The following is a 19,327-nucleotide window of genomic DNA, read 5'->3' as shown; positions in this document are numbered from 1 at the left end:
AATCTGCATTCCAGAGTACTAGAAGAGGTAGTCATGGAAATAGTGGATGCATTGGTTGTCATCTTCCAAAATTCTATAGATTATGGAACAGTTCATGCAGACTGGAGGGTGGCAAAAGTAACACCAGTATTTAAAAATGGAGGGAGAGAGATAACAGTGAACTAAAATCCAGTTAGCCTAACATCAGTATTAGGGGAAATGCTAGAGTCTAATATGAAGGATGTGATAACAGGGCACTTAGAAAATATCAACGGGATTAGACAAAGTCAACATGGATTTATGAAAGGGAAATCGTGTTCTACAAACCTACAGACATTTTTTGAGGATATAACTGCTAGAATAGATAAGGGAGAACCAGTGGATGTGGTGTATCTGGATTTTCAGAAGGCCTTTGATATAGTTCCACAAAGGAGGTCAGTGTGCAAAATTAAAGCACACGTGATGGGGGTACTATAATGGCATGGATTGAAAATTGGTTAACAGAGAGGAAACAGAGAGTAGGATTAAATGGGTCTTTTTTGGTGTGGCAGGCGGTGACTAGTGGGGTACCACAGGGATCAGTGCTTGGGCCTCAGCTATTCACAATATATATATCAATTATTTGGATGAGGGAAACAAATGTAATATTTCCAATTTCGCTAATGACATGAATCTAGGTGGGATTGTGAGTTGTGAGGAGGATGCAAAGAGGCTTCAAGGCGATTTATACAAGTTGAGTGAGTGGGAAATACTTGGCAGATGCAGTATAACGTGGATAAATGTGATGTTATCCACTTCAGTAGGGAAAACATAAAGGCAGAGTATTTTTAAATGGTGATAGATTGGAAAATGCTGATGTACTTAGGGACCTGGCTGTCCGTGTACACCAGTCACTGAAGGCAAACATGCAGGTGCAGCAAGCTGTAAGGAAGGCAAATGGTATGTTGGCCTTCATTGCAGGATTTGAGTACAGGCGCAATCATGATTTACAACAGTTATACAGGGCCTTGTTGAGACCACACCTGGAGTACTGAGTGCAATTTTCTTCTCCTTACGTAGGTAAGAATATACTAGCAATAGAGGGAGTGCAGCGAATGTTCAACAGACAGATTCCTGGGATGGCAGGACTGACTTATGAAGAGAGATTTGGTCGACTACTCTTGTATTCACTGGAGTTTAGAAGAATGAGAGGGGATCTCATTGAAACTTATAAAATTCTGACAGGGCTAGACAGACTGGATTCAAGGAGGATGTTTACCCTGGCTGGGGGGTCTGGAACGAGGGGTCATTGTCTTAGGATGCTGGGTAGGACATTTAGGCCTGAGGTGAGGAGACATTTCTTCACTCGGAGAGCAGTGAACCTGTCGAATTCTCTACCACAGAAGGCTGTGGAGGCCAACTCACTGAATATATTTAAGAAGGAGATATATAGATTTATAGACACAAAATGCATCAACGGATATGGGGAGAGACCAGGAATATGGTATTGAGGTAAACGATGAGCCATGATCATGTTGACTGGTGGAGTAGGCTCGAAATTCCGAATGGCCTACTCCTGCTCCGTTGTTTCTATTCCTTCTTTCTATTGAAATTCATTGGCATAACATTCGTCGAATCTCCCATCATCAACGTCCTAGGGGTCACCATTGACCAGAAACTGAAATGAACCAGCCATATAAACACTGTGGTAACAAGAGCGGGTCAGAGGCTATGTATTCTGTGGTGAATGTCTCACCTCCTGACTCCCCAAAGCCTTTCCTCCATCTACAAGCCACAAGTAAGGAGTGTGATGGAATAACCTCCAGTTGCCTGGATGAGTGCAGCAACTCTAAAGAAGCTGGACACCATCCAGGACAAAGCAGCCCACCTGATTGGCACCCCATTCAACACCTTAAACATTCACTCCCTCCACCACCAGAGTACCGTGGCTGCAGTGTGTACCACCTACAAGATACACTGCAACAACTCACCAAGGCTTCATCGGCTGCACCCCCCAAATCCACGACATCTTCCACCTAGAGAGACAAGGGCAGCAGGTGCATGGCATCACCACCAGCTCCAAGTTCCCCTCCAATGAAACAGTATCCTAACTTAGAAGTATATTGCCGTTACTTCATTGCCACTGGGTCTAAATCCTGGAACTCCCTCAGTAAAAGCACTGTAGGGGTACCTTCACCACACGGACTGCAGCGGTACAAGCAGGCGGCTCAGCACCACCTTATTTGCGGCAGTTACTGCTGGGCAAGAAATGCTGGAATGCCAGCGACGCCCAAATCCCAGGATCGAATAAAGCCATTTTTTGTGAACCATGATTAATGAAGGTTGATCGACATGAAACGTTGACTCTTTTGCTCTCTCTACAGCTGCTTGACCTGACTTGCGGAGTATATCCAGCATTTTCTGTTTTTATTTCACACTTCCAGCGTCCGCAGTATTTTGCTTTTGTAGCAATGTAATCTAGGCGGCTGTAGGAAACAAAGTAATGAATTGAGGCGGGAGCAGTGAAATCTAGGCGGTCCACGAAGTGAATGTCCTAGGCTGAGACGAGGGCAGTGTAATCTACTACGCACTGGAATTTCAATTGCTGGAGTGAGGGAGAAGCAATGTTATCGACATGGCCCTGGGAAAGCTTTTCCTGGAATGAGGTGGGAGCAGTGACAAATACGCCATCTATGGAATTTAATTCCAGGAATGAGGCAGTAGCGTTGTAAGCTAGATCACCCTGAAATTACATTTTTGTACTGAGGTGGGAGCAGTGTAATCTAGGAAGATCGAGGAATTACATTCCTGGCCTGAGGCGGGAGCACTGTAATACACGCTGTCCTCCGAATGCAATTCCTGGACTGAGGCGGGAGCAGTGTAACCCTGGCAGCACTGGGGATGGAATTCCTGGACTGAGGCATCCCGGGACGGAAATGCTTGGACTGAGGCGGGAGCAAGATAATCTAGGCGGTCCATGGAATGAAATTCCTTTACTGAGGCAGGACCATTCTAATCTAGCCTGCCCTGGGAATTAAATTGCTGCACTGGGAGAGGAGCAGTGTAATCTCGGTGGCCCTGGGAATAGGATCCTTGGATTTAGTTGGGCGCAGATTAATTTAGGTGTACCTGGGAATGAAATTCCTGAGCTGAGGCATGATCAGTGTAATCAATACGGCTGTTGGATTGAATTTCCTGGATTGAGATGGGAGCAGCCTAATCTACTTGTCCCTGGTTGTGAAATTCCTGACTGGAGGCGGGAGCAGTGTAATCTAGATGTCCTTGGATATGATATCCCTGGACTGAGTAATCTATGCAGCTCTGGGAATGAAACTGGTCTGAGGCAGGAACATTGCAATATATGCCGCATTGGCAATTAAATTCCTGGTTGGCATGAGGGGCAGTGTAATGTAGGCTGTCCTAGTGATGAAATTCCTGGAATGAGGCGTGGTCATTGCAATCTTGGTGAACCTGGGAATTAAATTATTAATCTGGGCGGAAGCAATGTAATCTACCTGGTCCTAGGAATGAAACTGGACTGAGACGAGAGCAGTGCAATCCAGGTGGCACTGGGATAGAATTCGCCGGGTGAGGCATGATCTTTGTAACATAGGCTGCCTGCGGGATCAGATTTCTAAATTGAGGCTGGAGCAGTCTTAATTAGGAGGTCCCAGGAAATAAATTCCCTGACTGAGGCAGGAACAGTGTAACCTATGCAGCTCTCAGAATGAAACACGCCGGAGGTGTATGCTTTGCAATTCGAGCGGCACTGGGACTAAAGTTTCTGGACTGCAGGAGGAGCAGTGTAATGTGGCAACCCTGGTGATGAATTTCCTGGACTGAGGCGGGAGCAGTGCAATCTTGGTGACCCAGGGAACTAATTTTTTGGACTGAGGCGAGAACAGTTTAAACTAGGCTGCCCGGGGAATGAACTTCCTGGACGAAGGCAGTAGCAGCGTCAGGAAGGCGGCCACGGGAATAAAATAGCTGGATTGAGATGGTAGCAGTTCTAGGTGGGTGCATTGGGAATTAAAACCCTGGACTTAGGCGGGAGCAATCTAGGCGGCCGTGGGAATTAAATTAATATATTGAGGCGGGATCAGTGCAATTTTGCAGCCCTGGTAATTAAATTAATGGATTAAGGAGGAGTGCAAAGTAGGCGGCCCTGGGGATGAAATTCCTGGATTGAAGCAGTTGCAGTGTATGCTAGGCAGCCCTTGGAATGAAAATCCTGGACAGAGGTGGGAGTGTAATCTCGACAGACTTGGGAATGGAATTCCTGGACTGATGCGGGAGCAGTGAAATCTGGACGAGATTCAGGCGTGGGCTGATAAGCGACAAATTACATTTGCGCCACCCAAGTGGCAGGCAATGATTTCCACCAGCAAGAGAGAGCCTAGCCATCGCCCCTTGACAGGCAGCAGCATTATCATCACCTAATTCCCCACCATCAACATTCTGGAGGTTACCATTGATCAGAAACACAACTGGAACAGCCACGTAAAAACAATGGCTGCAAGAACAGGTCAGAGGGCGGGTACTCTGTGGCGAGTGACTCACCCCTTGACTCCCAAGATTCTTTCACAATCGACAAGGCACAAGTATGAAATGTGATGGAATACTCTGCACTTGGCTTGATGAGTGCTACACCAACAGCAAGCAAGAAGCTCTACACCATCCAGGACAAAGTAGACCACTTAATTTGCACCCCATCCACCACATTAAACATTCACTCCCTCCACCACCGTCGTACCGTGGCTGCAGTGTGTACCATCTACAAGATGCACTGCAGCAACTCGCCAAGGCTTCTTGGACATCACCATCGTAACACACGACCTGTACAACCTAGAAGGACTTGCACAACAGGATCATGGCAAAGCCACCACCTCCAAGCTCCCCTCAACACCATTCTGAATTGGAAATATATTGCAGTTCCTTCATTGTCGCTGGGTCAAAATCCAGGAACTCCCTCCCTAACAGTACTGTGGGAGTACGTTCACGGCACAGACTCTAGTGCTTCAATAAGACGGCTCACCAACACTGTCTCAAGGACAAGCAGGTATGGGCAATAAATGCTGGCATTGCCAGCAACGCCCACATCCATGTAATGAATAAAATAAACCTTGGTGAATATAGCATTGAAATTCCAGGATTGCGGCGGGAGCAGCGAAAACTACGCTGTCCAGGGGCTGAAATTCCTGGATTCAGGCAGGAGCAGTGTAATATAGTCAGCCCTTTGGTTGAAATGCCTTGACTGAGGCGGGAGCAGTGAAATCTAGGCTGTCCATGGAATTACATTTCTTGATTCAAATGTGAACTGTATAATCTGGGCGGCTTTGAAAATTAAATAATTGGACTAAGGCGGGAGCAGTGTAATGTAGGCTGCCCTAGGAATTGAATTCCTTGATTGACGAGGCATCTGTTTAATCTAGGCGGACCAGAGAATTAAACTCCTGGATTGAGACTGGAGCAGTGCAATCCAGCTGGTCCAGAGAATAACATTCCTGAACTCAGATAGGAGCAGTATAATATAGGCCTCCCTGGCAATGAATTTCCAGGACTGAGTCAGGTGAGTGTATTCTAGGTGATGCAGGGATTTAAAATTCGGGACTGAAGTGGAAGCAGTGTAATCTAGGCAGCCCAGGGAATAACACTTTTGGACTGAGGTGGAAACTTTGTATTCTAGACGGTCCTTGGAATTAAATTACTGAACTGAGGTGGGAGATGTGTAATCTTGCAGGCCTGGGAATGATATTCCTGGACTGAGGCAGTAACAGTGTAATCCAGGCAGTCCAGGGAATACATTTCCTGGACTGAGGCTAGAACAGTGTCATGTGCGATTATAATCTTTCCATCACTGGGTTCATCACTAAGATTAGGAATGTTTATTGATGGTGACTATTTTTACCCTGATGGACTGGGTTTGAATAAATCAGATAACAAGATTGGGGCAATCCAGCCTACTTTCTTCTTTTATTCTTCCTGTTTTCTGACTCGTTCTCATCTTTTGTTCTCAGGTTTTGTTCAATACAGGAAGAGAAACTTCTCTCTCTTTGTTGTATCTCTGCATTTTATGGTTGGATGAAGTATTCCGCATTCACTCACTTTTAATTTAAAACTGTGTACAACATGCTAAGCTAGATTGTGTTGCAGTAACGTGTTATGTTGACAATGGTTCAATGAGTCTGTTTGTTCAATGACTGTAATTTATGCCAGTTACAGTGAGGTCTAATAATGTCACTCAGTGATTTCTCTCTGCTCTAAAGAATTAGCTCCCTTCACTGTGTCACCTCACACAGTCAGCGCGCTGCCTCCAGCACAAAGACCACCAGCGACTCACAGAAGGGAAGACATGGTTGTGCCCCCACCACCGCCCCTGCCCCTTCCTGATAATTGGCATGATGATTTGCGGATAAAATAATTATTATATGAAATACGAAAAATTTACTATCCCATCCTCGCTGTTGTTGGTGTTCCGAGTAAGAATCAATACCCAGTTATGAATTCCATAAACCATGTTATACTGCAATATTATTCTTGCTATTTACAGAGGAATATTCAGTTCTTAATGATATTATGTGTTCCAATGTGTTTAATCGTCTAAATCATATATTTGCATGTCTTTCATTCTTTTTATCGTTGTTAATGCATGGATTATTGTATAAAAATACTCGTACAGCCTCGATACAGTTGGATCTCCTGTTAAGACTCTATATCTAATAATTAATTCTGTAAATTATGGTTAACAGATTTACTGTTCTTTTAATTTACTCCCCCACCCCATCCGCCCTCGACTGTTGGTTTCGCTTGTTAAGTCTTTGTATCCAGCTTTTAATCCTGTAAATAATGCATAACGTATTTCTTTCCTTCTTCCCATATTCCTTCTCATTCCCAGACACTATTTTTAATGAATTTCCATCTGCTATCCACACTGAACATTTCTAACAGATCGGAAGAATGTTTTCTTGATTTTGCAGAATTGGCACCAATGGCAAAGGTCATCGACCTGAAACGTTAACTCTGTTTCTCTCTCTCCACAGGTGCTGCCTTGCCTGCTGAGTATTTACAACATTTTCTGAATTAATTTCAGATTTCCAGTATCCATAGTATGTAGCTTTTGTTTCCGTCTAATGCGCAGTGTGGTTATTTACTGTGTCACAGGAACAAATCCAGGCAGATCACATACATATCTTTTAACGTGTGAACTATCCACTAATCATTCATTTGCAGTCATTGTCTCCTTTTCCACAATCTCCAGTCCTGCATTAGTGACACTGCTTCTGAAGGTTGGAATAGGATTACAAGGATAAGTTACATTCTCATAAAATGCTCATTTAGACAGATTTCAAATCTGTTATTTGCAATTTGTTTTTTGAATTTACAATTTTGACACATACCCGTCTGGCACGGTTCAGTGGATCTCTCAGTGAGACCCAGGGTGGTTCTCTATTGCCTCCAAGTGTACCCCAGCTGAGGTTAAGACAATCCTTTGATATTTTCTCATCTAAAATTCTTTGCACAAAGTTGGAAACCAACATGTGAAAAGTACAAGGATAACTCTCTTCCATTTGTGTTCGGATATTTACAAAACCGTTCGGCAGCACTTTGCCTGTTGGATAATTTGGCTGAATTCGATGTTGATAAATGCATTTAGTGAGACATACACTCTCAATTATAAATATTGATTATAATTCGAGTCCATTCATTGCAAAGTTATTTGGAAAATATTCATTTCAATGAGCTACAATTTGTGTATTGGAACAAATATGCGATAAAGTCAATCTTCAAAGCACTTCTTACAGCTTGGTTGTATTTATAACTGCAGTTCACTTGTATTTGTCTTAACATTGTCATATTACACCCGTACATTTTAAATAAAATTGCCTTTAATTAATGCAGGTCAAGGTGGTTTTTCTGCCCTCGCAGTGCGTTCCTATGCAGAGCTAGACAGGTACCTAACAACTTGATATCTTCCCATAAAAATCACAAGGCTTGACTTTTCTTGTAAAGCTTTACTGAAAGATTCTTATTGTAAACCTGAAATACAACACAGAAATGGAAGCACACATTAGTATACAAGCACATAACTGATATGCATACACAAATTTAGGTACGCCTGAGCAACACAGTACATTTGGCATGTAAATTACCAAACACGTGGAAACACAGCTTACTGTGAATATACATTTAGCAAACTGGAAGGCATTCTCTTTAAATTAGCCCTGTACATAGTGCATCAAAATACAGCTACTAGTTAACCAGCTAGACAGAGAGCGAGCACTTCACGGCTAGCTGTGTAAGTTTGCTTACAGAGAAAAGTTACAAACTAAACATTTTCTGCAACATACAGTGTACACTAATCATCTATAATATTCTCAAGTACTTACAGACAAATAATATCCAAGACTCAGGCGTGGGAACAATATAACTTCCCAGAGCATGTGCCGCTGTAGGTCTGTAGTGTACAGTAGTTTACTTTACTGCATTTACTGTGCTTTACTGCACTTTACTGCGCTTTTACTGCAGTTGCTAGGTACCAAATAGCCACTAGGTGGCAGCACACAATGGGAATCGACCCAACTTACTCAAACCCCTGAATTAACTGGAAAACTAACATAAATTGCTACAGAGAGACAGCACACTCCCCGCTTGGTACAATTCCATTGTACCACTACAGATACAAAATAAACCTAAAGAAAACGTCCTTTGGCTGCAAACATACTCAGAATCCATTCTCTAGGTTTCTTCAGAAAGGAGGAATACGATCTCTGAGACTGGCCTCAGAAACACTTTGACAGTACCCTCCTTGACAATCTTCACCTCCACCTTGCGGACCCTCTTGTCCCTGCTCGGCAGAGTTTTGACAACCAGTCCCACTGGCCATTCATTTCTGTGTGCTTGGCTGTCTTTCAGCAAGACAACATCTCTCACTTTGACATTTGGCTTGTCTTCTGTCCATTTCGTACGGCTCTGTAGGGTGGACAAACACTCTCCGCTCCATTTCTTCCAAAAAGTGTCTGCAAGACACTGGACTTGCTTCCACTGCTTCCTGTGCAACTCAGCCATGTCAAAGTTTCCAGAGGGGGCTGAAATAGCACTCATATTTTGAGTCAGGAGCATCGTTGGGGTGAGGACTGCAGGCATGTCTGGGTCGGCACCAGGAGTCTTGCATTCATGATTGCCATGACATCAGCCATGAGAGTGCTTAAGATGTCATGTGTGAGATGAGTAGGTCCCGTCCAAAGCAGCATAGCATCCAGAATACGCCTGGCAACACCGATGAGCCTCTCCCATGAACCACCCAAGTGGGATGAATGCGGGGGGTTAAACATCAACGTGCATCCTTTCTTTTGGAGGTAGCTTCCTACCGCTGCATCGTCCGTGTGGATGTCCAACTCCTTACAGGCACCCACGAAGTTAGTCCCTCTGTCAGAGCGGAGAAGTTTGGCTGGACCACGAATTGAGAAAAACCTCCTCAGAGCATTGATAAAGCTGTCTGTTGACATGGATTCGATCAGCTCAATGTGCACAGCTCTGGTAGGCATGCACGTAAAGAGCACTGCCCAGCGCTTGCTGCCTGCACTACCTCCTCTTGTGCGACGCGTCATGATGGTCCATGGCCCAAAGACGTCAAGGCCCACGCTGGTGAATGGAGGCTCTGGAGTGAGTCTGTCAGCGGGCAAGTCTGCCATCTTTTGGTCCCCTAACCTCCCTCGTAGCTTGCGGCAGGTAACACACTTGTGGATAACGGAAGAAACCAGATGCTTGCTCCCGATTATCCAGTATCTGGCTGCTCGGATAGCTCCTTCTGTTATGTGTCGTCCTTGGTGAGCCACTTGCTCATGATAGTATCTCACGAGTAGTGTGGCAATGTGATGGGTGCGCGGGATGATCAGAGGGTGCTTTTGTTCTCTTGACAAGTCTGCGGATGATATGCGCCCTCCGACCCGGAGCAAACCATCTTCATCTGTAACTGGGTTGAACTTTTTAAGTGGGCTTTGCTTGGGGAATGTCTGTCCCTCTTCAAGACATTTGAATTCCTCCTTGAAGACATCATGCTGGACAGAGCGAATGATCACACCTTTGGCTTGTGAAAGCTCACTTGTGCTGGATACTTCTTTAGAACATTTCCATCCTTTGCGTCCTACGTTGTCTGAATTCCCCTTGAAGGATGCTGCTCCATGAATGAGTCGGGCTGTGGTTCAGCAGAGTGTTCTCCAGCTTGAGAATCGCTCGAAGCGTTGTGAGCCCAACTGAGATTCTGAGGCTTTGGTGACCAGGGTCGTAACTTCAGGCCGAATCTCAGTATCAGCTTCAGGCACCACAAGGGTGAAGGGATTGGACTCAGGAGTCTCCTCTGTGTTGACATTAGACAGGAAAGTGGGGCCCGAGAACCAACTGCTTTGCTGTAGGTGTGCTGCTGGTATAGACCTGGTAGCATGGTCTGCAGCGTTCAGGTCTGTGGAGACATAGCACCACTGGTCAGGGCGAGTGGATCGTCTGATACGAGTCAGCCGGTTGGAAACATACACATAAAACCTTCTTGTGGAGTTGTGGATGTAACCAAGTACAATCTTGCTGTCCGTGAAGAACTTGACGGCACCCGCATCGATGTCAATCTCGTCTCTGATCAACTCGTACAGTTGAACAGCCAACACAGCTGCACAACGCTCGAGACGTGGAATGGTGTGGGCAGGCCGAGGGGCCAACTTGGACTTCCCCATAACGAATCCACCATGGTATTTCCCATCGGTGTCAGCTGCTCTCAAGTAGGGCACAGCTCCTATTGCTACTGGGGAAGCGTCTGAGAAGATGCACAGCTCTCTTCTCTGTGTTGAAGACAGCGAGCCTGGAATGCAGCACCTCTCTATGTGCAGGTCTTCGAGAGCCTTCAAGGACTCCTTCCATAGGTTCCATTTTGCTTCTTTTTCTGGGAGGAGTGGAGCATCCCACTCACTCTGATCCGATGAGAGTTCCCGTACTAATGCTTTTCCTTGCATTGTTATGGGAGCTACGAACCCCAAAGGGTCGTACAAACTGTTGACTGTGGACAGGACGCCTCTCCGTGTGAATGGCCTTTCTTCACGGGACACCAGGAATGTGAAGCTGTCTGTTTCCAGGTTCCAGGAGAGCCCCAGGCTCCATTGAAGCGGGAGAGGATCCACTCCAAGGTGCAAATCCTTCAGATCCTTGGCACGGTCCTCTGCAGGGAAGGCTTCCATCACCTGTCCACTGTTCGATGCTACCTTGTGTAGTCTCAGGTTGGACTCTGCCAACATCGCTCTGGTTCTTGTCAGGAGATCTATTGCTTCTTCAGGTGTGGTAACCGAGGTAAGACCATCGTCAACATAGAACTGTCTCTCAACAAAATGCTTCGCATCGGAGCCATATTCTTGCTCACCTTTCTGAGCGGCTCGCCTCATGCAGTAGATAGCCACAGCAGGTGAAGGGCTGTTTCCAAACACGTGGACCTTCATCCTGTACTCCACCACATTCTTGTTGATGTCGTTGTCCTCATGCCACAGGTAGCGGAGATAGTCCCTGTGGTCTTCTCGGACGACGAAGCAATAAAACATTTGCTGCACATCTGCTGTCAGGGCTACAGGTTCTTTCCTGAACCGCAGAAGAACTCCCAACAAGGTGTTGTTCAAGTCTGGGCCGCTGAGGAGCACATCATTCAGAGACACTCCTTTACATTCAGCACTTGAATCAAACACAACTCGTAGCTGGTCTGGCTTTTGTGGGTGATACACACCGAATGTTGGCAGGTACCAGTGTTCTTTACCTTCCTCCAGAGGTGGAGCAGGCTCGGCTTGATCGTTGTCCAGCATCTTCTGCGTGAACTCTATGTAATGGCCCTTCATTTCTAGCCTTTTCTCCAGTGTTCTCCTGAGTGAGCAGAGGCGCTTCATAGATTGTTCCCTGTTACTCGGAAGACGGCGTCTGGGAGAGTGAAATGGTAAGGGTGCCACCCAGCTGTGTCCATCGTCCTGGTAAACCTTCTCATCCATGATGGTTAGGAAAGCTTTGTCGTCCATGGATAGTGCTGGCTTGTCATCATCCTTGGACCTTTCAAACACTGAGCATCCTAGGCTGTCTGTGCTCACAGTGAGGCCTGCCTCTTCCTCACAGGCAGAGGAGGTTGACCTATGATGCTGCGTCATGCCACCGTAGTCTTCCTTTACCTGGATCCTGTTTGGGCATGGGCTGAGAAAGGATGTGTGACCGTTGTGCAACACGTTTGCTTTATAGACGTTGACACCCGCTGGTTTGTGGACTGTTCCCAGGCAAACTCCACCCACGAGGACCCATCCCAGGTCAAGCCGCTGCGCATTGTGGGCCCCGTTGATTTGCTCATGCACCTTGTGCACCCTTAAGATGTCTCTTCCCAAGAGCAGGAGGATTGGAGCGTCCAGGTCCACAGCTGGAATCTTGTTGGCAACTGGCTGTAGGTGGGGCTGATGGCGTGCGACCTCTGGGGAGGGAATTTCCGTCCTATCATCTGGCATCATGTCACACTCAATTAAGGTGGGGAAGGGAAGCTGTAGTTTCCCATCCATGGACTCGATCATGAAGTTCCCAACTCTCCTACCCGTAGTCTCTGTTGTCCCTGCACAGGTTTTTAGCATGTACAGAGCTGCGCTGACCTTGACTTCAAAGAGATTGAAGAATTCTGTCTTCGCTAGAGACTTGTTACTTTGCTCATCGAGCACTGCGTACATTTTGATTGCCTTCTCCTTTCTCCCTGCAGGATATGCTTTAACCAAGCAGATTTTGGAGCATGAGCGTGGGCTGCTTGCATTTCCACAAACCTCTGTCCACTTGGAGATGACTGAAGAAGATGTGCTTTCGCTTTGCTCCCCGCTATCCTCTTTGTCAACCGCAGCACTCTCGGTGGTTGAAGGAGGAGGACCTGGATGCAGGGCTGCGATGTGTTTTTCACTGTTGCACTTAAAGCACTTGATTGTCGCCTTGCAGTCTTTTGCCATGTGCATAGTCGACCCACAACACCTGAAGCCGATGCGATTCTCTTTCAGGTATGATTTGCACTCATCAATAGGCTTGTCTCTAAAGCTTCGACACTTTTTGAGTGGGTGGGGCTTCTTGTGTATTGGACACTGACGATCTGGGTCATCCACTTTATTCCCAGCAGAACTGGATTGGTTGGCTGAGGGTTCGGCTGGAACATCTGTTTTGTGCACGCTCACAGAGGCTTTGTTGCTGTAATTTGTGGGTTTCTCTGTTCTCGAAGAAGCGTAACTGCTGGAGGTGGTGAAAGTGAAACTTGGATCATTCCTCACCTTTGCCTGTTGTTGGACGAACCTGGAGAAGAGAGAGAAGGGGGGAAATGCCACTCCATTGTCCTCCTTGTACTTGGATCCCTTAGCTATCCATTGCTCTTGAAGGTTGTAGGGGAGCTTTTCCACTATTGGGTTTACCCCACGAGCTGTACCCAAATACGAGAGGCCGGTCAGGTAACCTTCTCCCTTAGCACACTCCAGTTCGAGGAGAATGTCACCCAGTTCTCGGAGCTCGACATTATCTTTGTTGGTTAGCTTCGGAAAGTCCTCAATCTTCTTGAGCAGTGCATGTTCAATGACTTCTGGTGTCCCATAACAGTCTTCGAGACGTTGCCAAACCAGGTTGAGGCCTGCTGTGGGATTGCGGACATGCGCTGAGCGAATTCTCTTCGCCTATTCTGATGACTCAGCTCCGAGCCACTTTGTCATCAAATCTAGTTCTTCTCTGGCTGACAGATTCAAGTCCTTGGTGGTACTCAGGAAGGACGCTTTCCATGACTAATAATTTTCAGGATGGTCATCAAATTCTAGAAGGCCTGAACTTAACAATTCTCGGTGGATAAGGTACCTAGCGAGGTCTTGTGCACCTTGTGGCTCGGGTGAGGACTGCTTGGCTGGATTGGCCGAGTGCTGTGGAGGTCTCTGCAGGTGAGTCTTACTTGTTTCTTCTCCTTTAAGCTCAGTGTCTCCAAAAACAGGCTGTTTGCTACTGTGGTGAGTAGCTGGTTCTGCGTCGAGATACCTGGATGTTTCCTTGAAGAACAATTTGGAGTGTTGTTGGACATACTTATACATTGCACTGGACTGAGGGGCTGTTCTAGAACATATGCTTCATGGCTGGGCTCCCCGCCTTCGTTCTCCTCACCTTCTTCATAAGCTGCAGCTTCAGCTTCAGCAGCAGCGGCAGCTCTCTGGCTTTGGAGAATGTGGAGACTGGCGTCGAGGTCAGCTCTCTGCTTCATCGCACTAGCGTCGAGGTCAGCTCTTTGCTTCATCACACTAGTGTCGAGGTCAGCTCTCTGCTTCATCACACTAGCTTTGTTTTCAGTGAAGGACAATTGAGCCTGGGCAGCTTTTGCCTTGGCACGTGCTTTGGCGGCTGCAGAAGCTGTCGATGATGACGGTCTGCTGGACCGCCGAGATGATCTAGAGGATGCTTTAGAGGACTGTGACTTGGCATCATTTGCTCGGAGAGGCTCATGCTTCTCGATTGGCTGGTCGACGTCCTCTATGGTACATTGTCTTCCTGAGCATAGACTCATGGTAGCTGAGTGGTATCTTCTTGTGCTTGAGCCCGCTGTGCTGTTGTCTTTTTATTTTCTGCCCTCGCAGCGCGTTCCTATGCAGAGCTAGACACGTAGCTAACAACTTGATATCTTCCCATAACAATCACAAGGCTTGACTTTTCTTGTAAAGCTTTACTGAAAGATTCTTATTGTAAAACTGAAATACAACACAGAAATGGAAGCACACATTAGTATACAAGCGCATAACTGATATGCATACACAAATTTAGGTACGCCTGAGCAACACAGTACATTTGGCATGTAAATTACCAAACACGTGGAAACACAGCTTACTGTGAATATACATTTAGCAAACTGGAAGGCATTCTCTTTAAATTAGCCCTGTACATAGTGCATCAAAATACAGCTACTAGTTAACCAGCTAGACAGAGAACGAGCACTTCACGGCTAGCTGTGTAAGTTTGCTTACAGAGAAAAGTTACAAACTAAACATTTTCTGCAACATACAGTGTACACTAATCATCTATAACATTCTCAAGTACTTACAGACAAATAATATCCAAGACTCAGGCGTGGGAACAATATAACTTCCCAGAGCATGTGCCGCTGTAGGTCTGTAGTATACAGTAGTTTACTTTACTGCACTTACTGTGCTTTACTGCGCTTTTACTGCAGTTGCTAGGTACCAAATAGCCACTAGGTGGCAGCACACAATGGGAATCGACCCAACTTACTCAAACCCCTGAATTAACTGGGAAACTAACATAAATTGCTACAGAGAGACAGCACAGTTGTAGTTTGTGTATGTTGGTGTTACATGATTTTACTGTTCTATATATAATGGAATATTCAAACCAAGATCAGGAATCCAAGCGGGATTTCCAAATCCCTAACACAGGGCACAGAAGTGAACTGCACTGCTCAAAATGCTGACTGATCTCGGGACACGAATTTATGTAAGAATATAATAACATAGGAACATAGTAAGAGGAGTAAATCATTTAGCCCCTCAAGCCTGTTTCGCCATAGCTGATCTGCGAGCTAACTCCATATACCCAACTTTGCCCCATAGCCCCTAATAACTTTGGTTATGAAAACTCTATCAATCTCAGATTTAAAATTAGCAATTGATCCAGCAACAACTGCCATTTGCAGAAAAGAGTTCCCAGCACATTTTTGTGTGCAGAAGTGTTTCCTAATTTCTCCCCTGAAAATGTATGGCTCTAATTTTTGTACCAATCTGTTCAACTTAATATCTTGAAAACTTCGGTCAGGCCACCTCTTAGCCTGCTAAATTCTAAGGGATTCAATCCTAATCTGTGTAATTTCTCTGCGTAGCTTAACCCTTGGAGTCTTGCGTTCATTCCGGTAAACCAACACTGCACTTCCTCCAAGGCTAATGTATTCTTCCTAAGTGTGGTGCGGAGAAATACTCACATTACTCCAGGTGTGGTCAAACTAGGGCTTTGTATAGCTGCAGCATAACTTCTAGCCTCTTGTCTTCTCGTACATTAGATAAAAAGGCCAGCATTCCTTTAGCGTTTTTGATTATTTGCTGTACCTGTTGATGGCATTTTAAAGAACTATGTCGATGCACCGCTCGCTCTTTAGACCGCCACTCTTTTTAGCTTTTCACCATTTGGAAAGTACACTGTTCGATCAATAATATTTACAAATTGGAAAACCTCACTATGACCTAAGTTAAAGTCCATGTGCCACATTATTGTCCATTCATTAATCTATCGATATCTTTTTCAATTTCATCCTGTCATCAACACTGCCTAAATTGCTGCCTAGCTTTTTGTCATCTGCAAATTTGGACATATCACTTTCTATGCCATTATCTACGTCGTTAATAAAAACTGTAAATAGTTGAGGTCCCATCTGGCCCTGGGAATGTGTCACCCTTTAGAGTCTTTACTGTTTTTATTATTGTTTGTTTATTGACGTTAATTTTATTGAGTCCCTGTCCCTGATACAATATTAGCTTCCTTGGGATTTCCGGCATGCTTCTTCCTCTACTGTAAATACTGAAACAAAGTTTGTTTTCAAACTGTCCGCCATTTCCTTATTATCATGGACAATTCACCGCTTTCAGTATTTAAGGGTTCAAATTTACTCTGGACTACCCTATTTTCCTAATATAATTGTAAAAATTCTTTGTGCTTATTTTGTTATACCTTCGAAGTTTCTTTTCATAATCCCTTTTGTAGATCTTAATATCTATTTTGTTACCCTTTGCTGTTCTTTGTATCTTTCCCATTCGCCAGGATCTGTGTTATTTTTTGCATTTTTTTGTCTTTTTTTTCCATTTTATTACCACTTTAGTCGTCCAGGGCTGTTTTTGACAAATAGAGCTCTTGCCCCTCAGGAGAATAATCTGTTTCTGTATCAGCTGAAATTCGTTTTTGAACATCGCCACTGATTGTCTGTTGTTTTACCCATTAACAGGTTGGCCCAGTTTACTGTGGGCAGTCTCTGCCTCATCCCGATGAAGTCAGCATTACCTACACCTAGAATCTTAGTAGCTTTTCGCCTTTCTCGTCATTGAACTCGATCATGTTATGCTCACTATTAGATAAATGTTCCACATCATTAGGCTGTTAAGTAAATCTGGCTCATTACTCATTACTGAATCTAACATGGAATGCCCCTTGTTGGTTAAGAACCTATTGCTACAGAACACTATCCTGGACACACTCAATAAATTCACTACCTTTCTGAAATGTGCTAATCTGATTTTCCCAATCTATTCCTGACATACTCTGGTCCTTTGCATCCCTGGTACCTCAGCTGGTGCTTTATATATGCTGGGCTAAAGGTAGATCTATCATTTCATCTCTCAGTGAGCAAACATCTGTTACTTTTATGTATTAATTCTCATTTAATTTATTGATTAATTATTCTTACAATAAAGATTCACAGATTCAAAGGTAATATAATTAGATTATATCAATGATTGTCGTTAATTAATTGCAGATTTCACCCCGAATTCCATTAAAATGCTGCTTTTGCTGCCAGCCTGATGTAAATCTTCACTGTTTATTTCTCTTCCGCAGTTAACTTAGTGACCATTGTGATCCTGTCTCGGGGAAAGTGCGGTCTCTTCACATGTGTCACTCGCTACCTGGTGGCCATGGCAGCGGCGGATCTACTGGTCGTTATCCTCGACCTGATATTGAGGCAGATTCCGATGTCATATAAGAAACCACTTTCTCCTGTGTATTCTATCCCGGTCTGTAATATCCACGCCGTCCTGCTTTATGCAGTCGCAGACTGTTCTGTCTGGTTCACTGTCACTTTCACCTTTGATCGTTTTGTGGCAATTTGTTGCCAGAAGCTGAAAACTAAATATTGCACCAAGAAAACGGCAGCTGCTGTTCTAGGAACCGTGACTGTGTTGAGCTGTTTAAAGAACGTTTTCTGGTATTTTATGTTGACAGATGAATATGGGCTAAAGAACGTCCCCTGGTTCTGTGCGGTAACATTCGATGCTCAGTATTCACCGGTCTGGGGGGCAATCGAGTTCATTCATCATATTCTCACCCGGGGGTCCCATTTGTTCTGATTCTGCTGCTCAATGCTGTCACTGTCAGACACATTTTAATGTCCAGCAGAGCCCGCAGGAGACTCCGTGGTCCCAGCAGTGGGGAGAGTCCCAGAGACCCAGAGATGGAGAGCCGCAGGAAATCCATCATTTTACTGTTTGCTATTTCGTGCAATTTCATCCTGTTATGGTCTGTGATTATGGTGTATTCTATATATAACCGGGTGTGGCGATTGGTTGATTATTTTGTATCTCTACCTATATATTTTCCATATTTGGGACAAATGCTCCAGCTCCTGAGTTGTTGTAAAAACACTTGCATTTATGCCGTGACACAGACTAGGTTTAGACAGCAGTTGATAAATGTGGTGAAATATCCCTTTACTTTAATTGCTAAATTCATTAAAGGATGAGAAGAACGGAAGAAGTTCCTGCATCAGAAATTAATCAAGCCTCATATTCTGTCCGACCCAGTCTCACCCGTGGGGACAGTGATAAAGGATAGTATTAGCCGACTCACTGACAAACACTGACCATACTGTTATACTGCGAAGCACTGGTAATAATCAACAAAATACTCCCCTAAACCCTGTGCTCATATTTACAATGAGAAGGATACAAGCCCCCTGTAAATATTAACCCAGTCCATGTTCAATTATTAACTGAATCACAGAACAAAGCGCAAACCTGAAAATAACAGCAGGGACATTCTTTGTGCAGTGATATTTTCCAACACATCCACAATAAATATTAACACAAGTATAGAGATGCATTGTAACAACAGAAAATGCTGGAAAAGCTCAGCAGGTCAGGCAACATCCGTGGAGAGAAATTTGAGTTGACGTTTCGGGTTGAACCCTTCTTCAAAACTGGAAAGAAAAGAAACTAGATCGAAGGCAGGGCTGCGATCGGACAAAAGAATAAAAGAAACAAAAGAAGTAAAAGAGATTAGAAGCTAGACGAGATGGTAATAGGCTGGGATTACGGGTAAAGTGTACTGGCAGGGCAAAAGATAGCTGCCAGGTGTGAGAGAGAAACAAAAGGAAAGGGGGGGGGGAAAGGAGTGGAACAATTAGAAGAGAAAATGAAATGGGGGCAGAGCTTATGATCTGAAATTGTTGAACTCGATATTGAGTCCAGAGTCCGGAAGGCTGCAGAGTGCAGAATGCATCTATAGAGATGCATTGTTCACATAACACACTGTCATTGATTTCCTGTAGAAAAACCTCACCCACTCTTTCACCTGGCATGCCTCACATCACTCCCACTCTCTC

The 19,327-nt window shown here is 44.9% G+C and overlaps 1 long non-coding RNA gene across 1 annotated transcript; it reads left to right on the top strand.

The window, feature by feature from the left end:
- Window positions 1–6,621: 6,621 nt before the first annotated feature.
- On the top strand, window positions 6,622–18,500 carry LOC147091387 (uncharacterized). Its single transcript, XR_015075145.1, has 2 exons — window positions 6,622–7,064; window positions 17,566–18,500. It is a non-coding gene; the product is annotated as an uncharacterized LOC147091387 (long non-coding RNA).
- The last annotated feature ends 827 nt before the right edge of the window (window positions 18,501–19,327 follow it).

This window comes from Somniosus microcephalus, unplaced genomic scaffold (genome assembly GCF_052327205.1).
Source record: "Somniosus microcephalus isolate GS21.2 unplaced genomic scaffold, FLI_Smic_1.0 unresolved_chr3, whole genome shotgun sequence".
NCBI lineage: Eukaryota > Metazoa > Chordata > Chondrichthyes > Squaliformes > Somniosidae > Somniosus > Somniosus microcephalus.
This window is presented reverse-complemented; position numbering and strand designations above follow the sequence as displayed.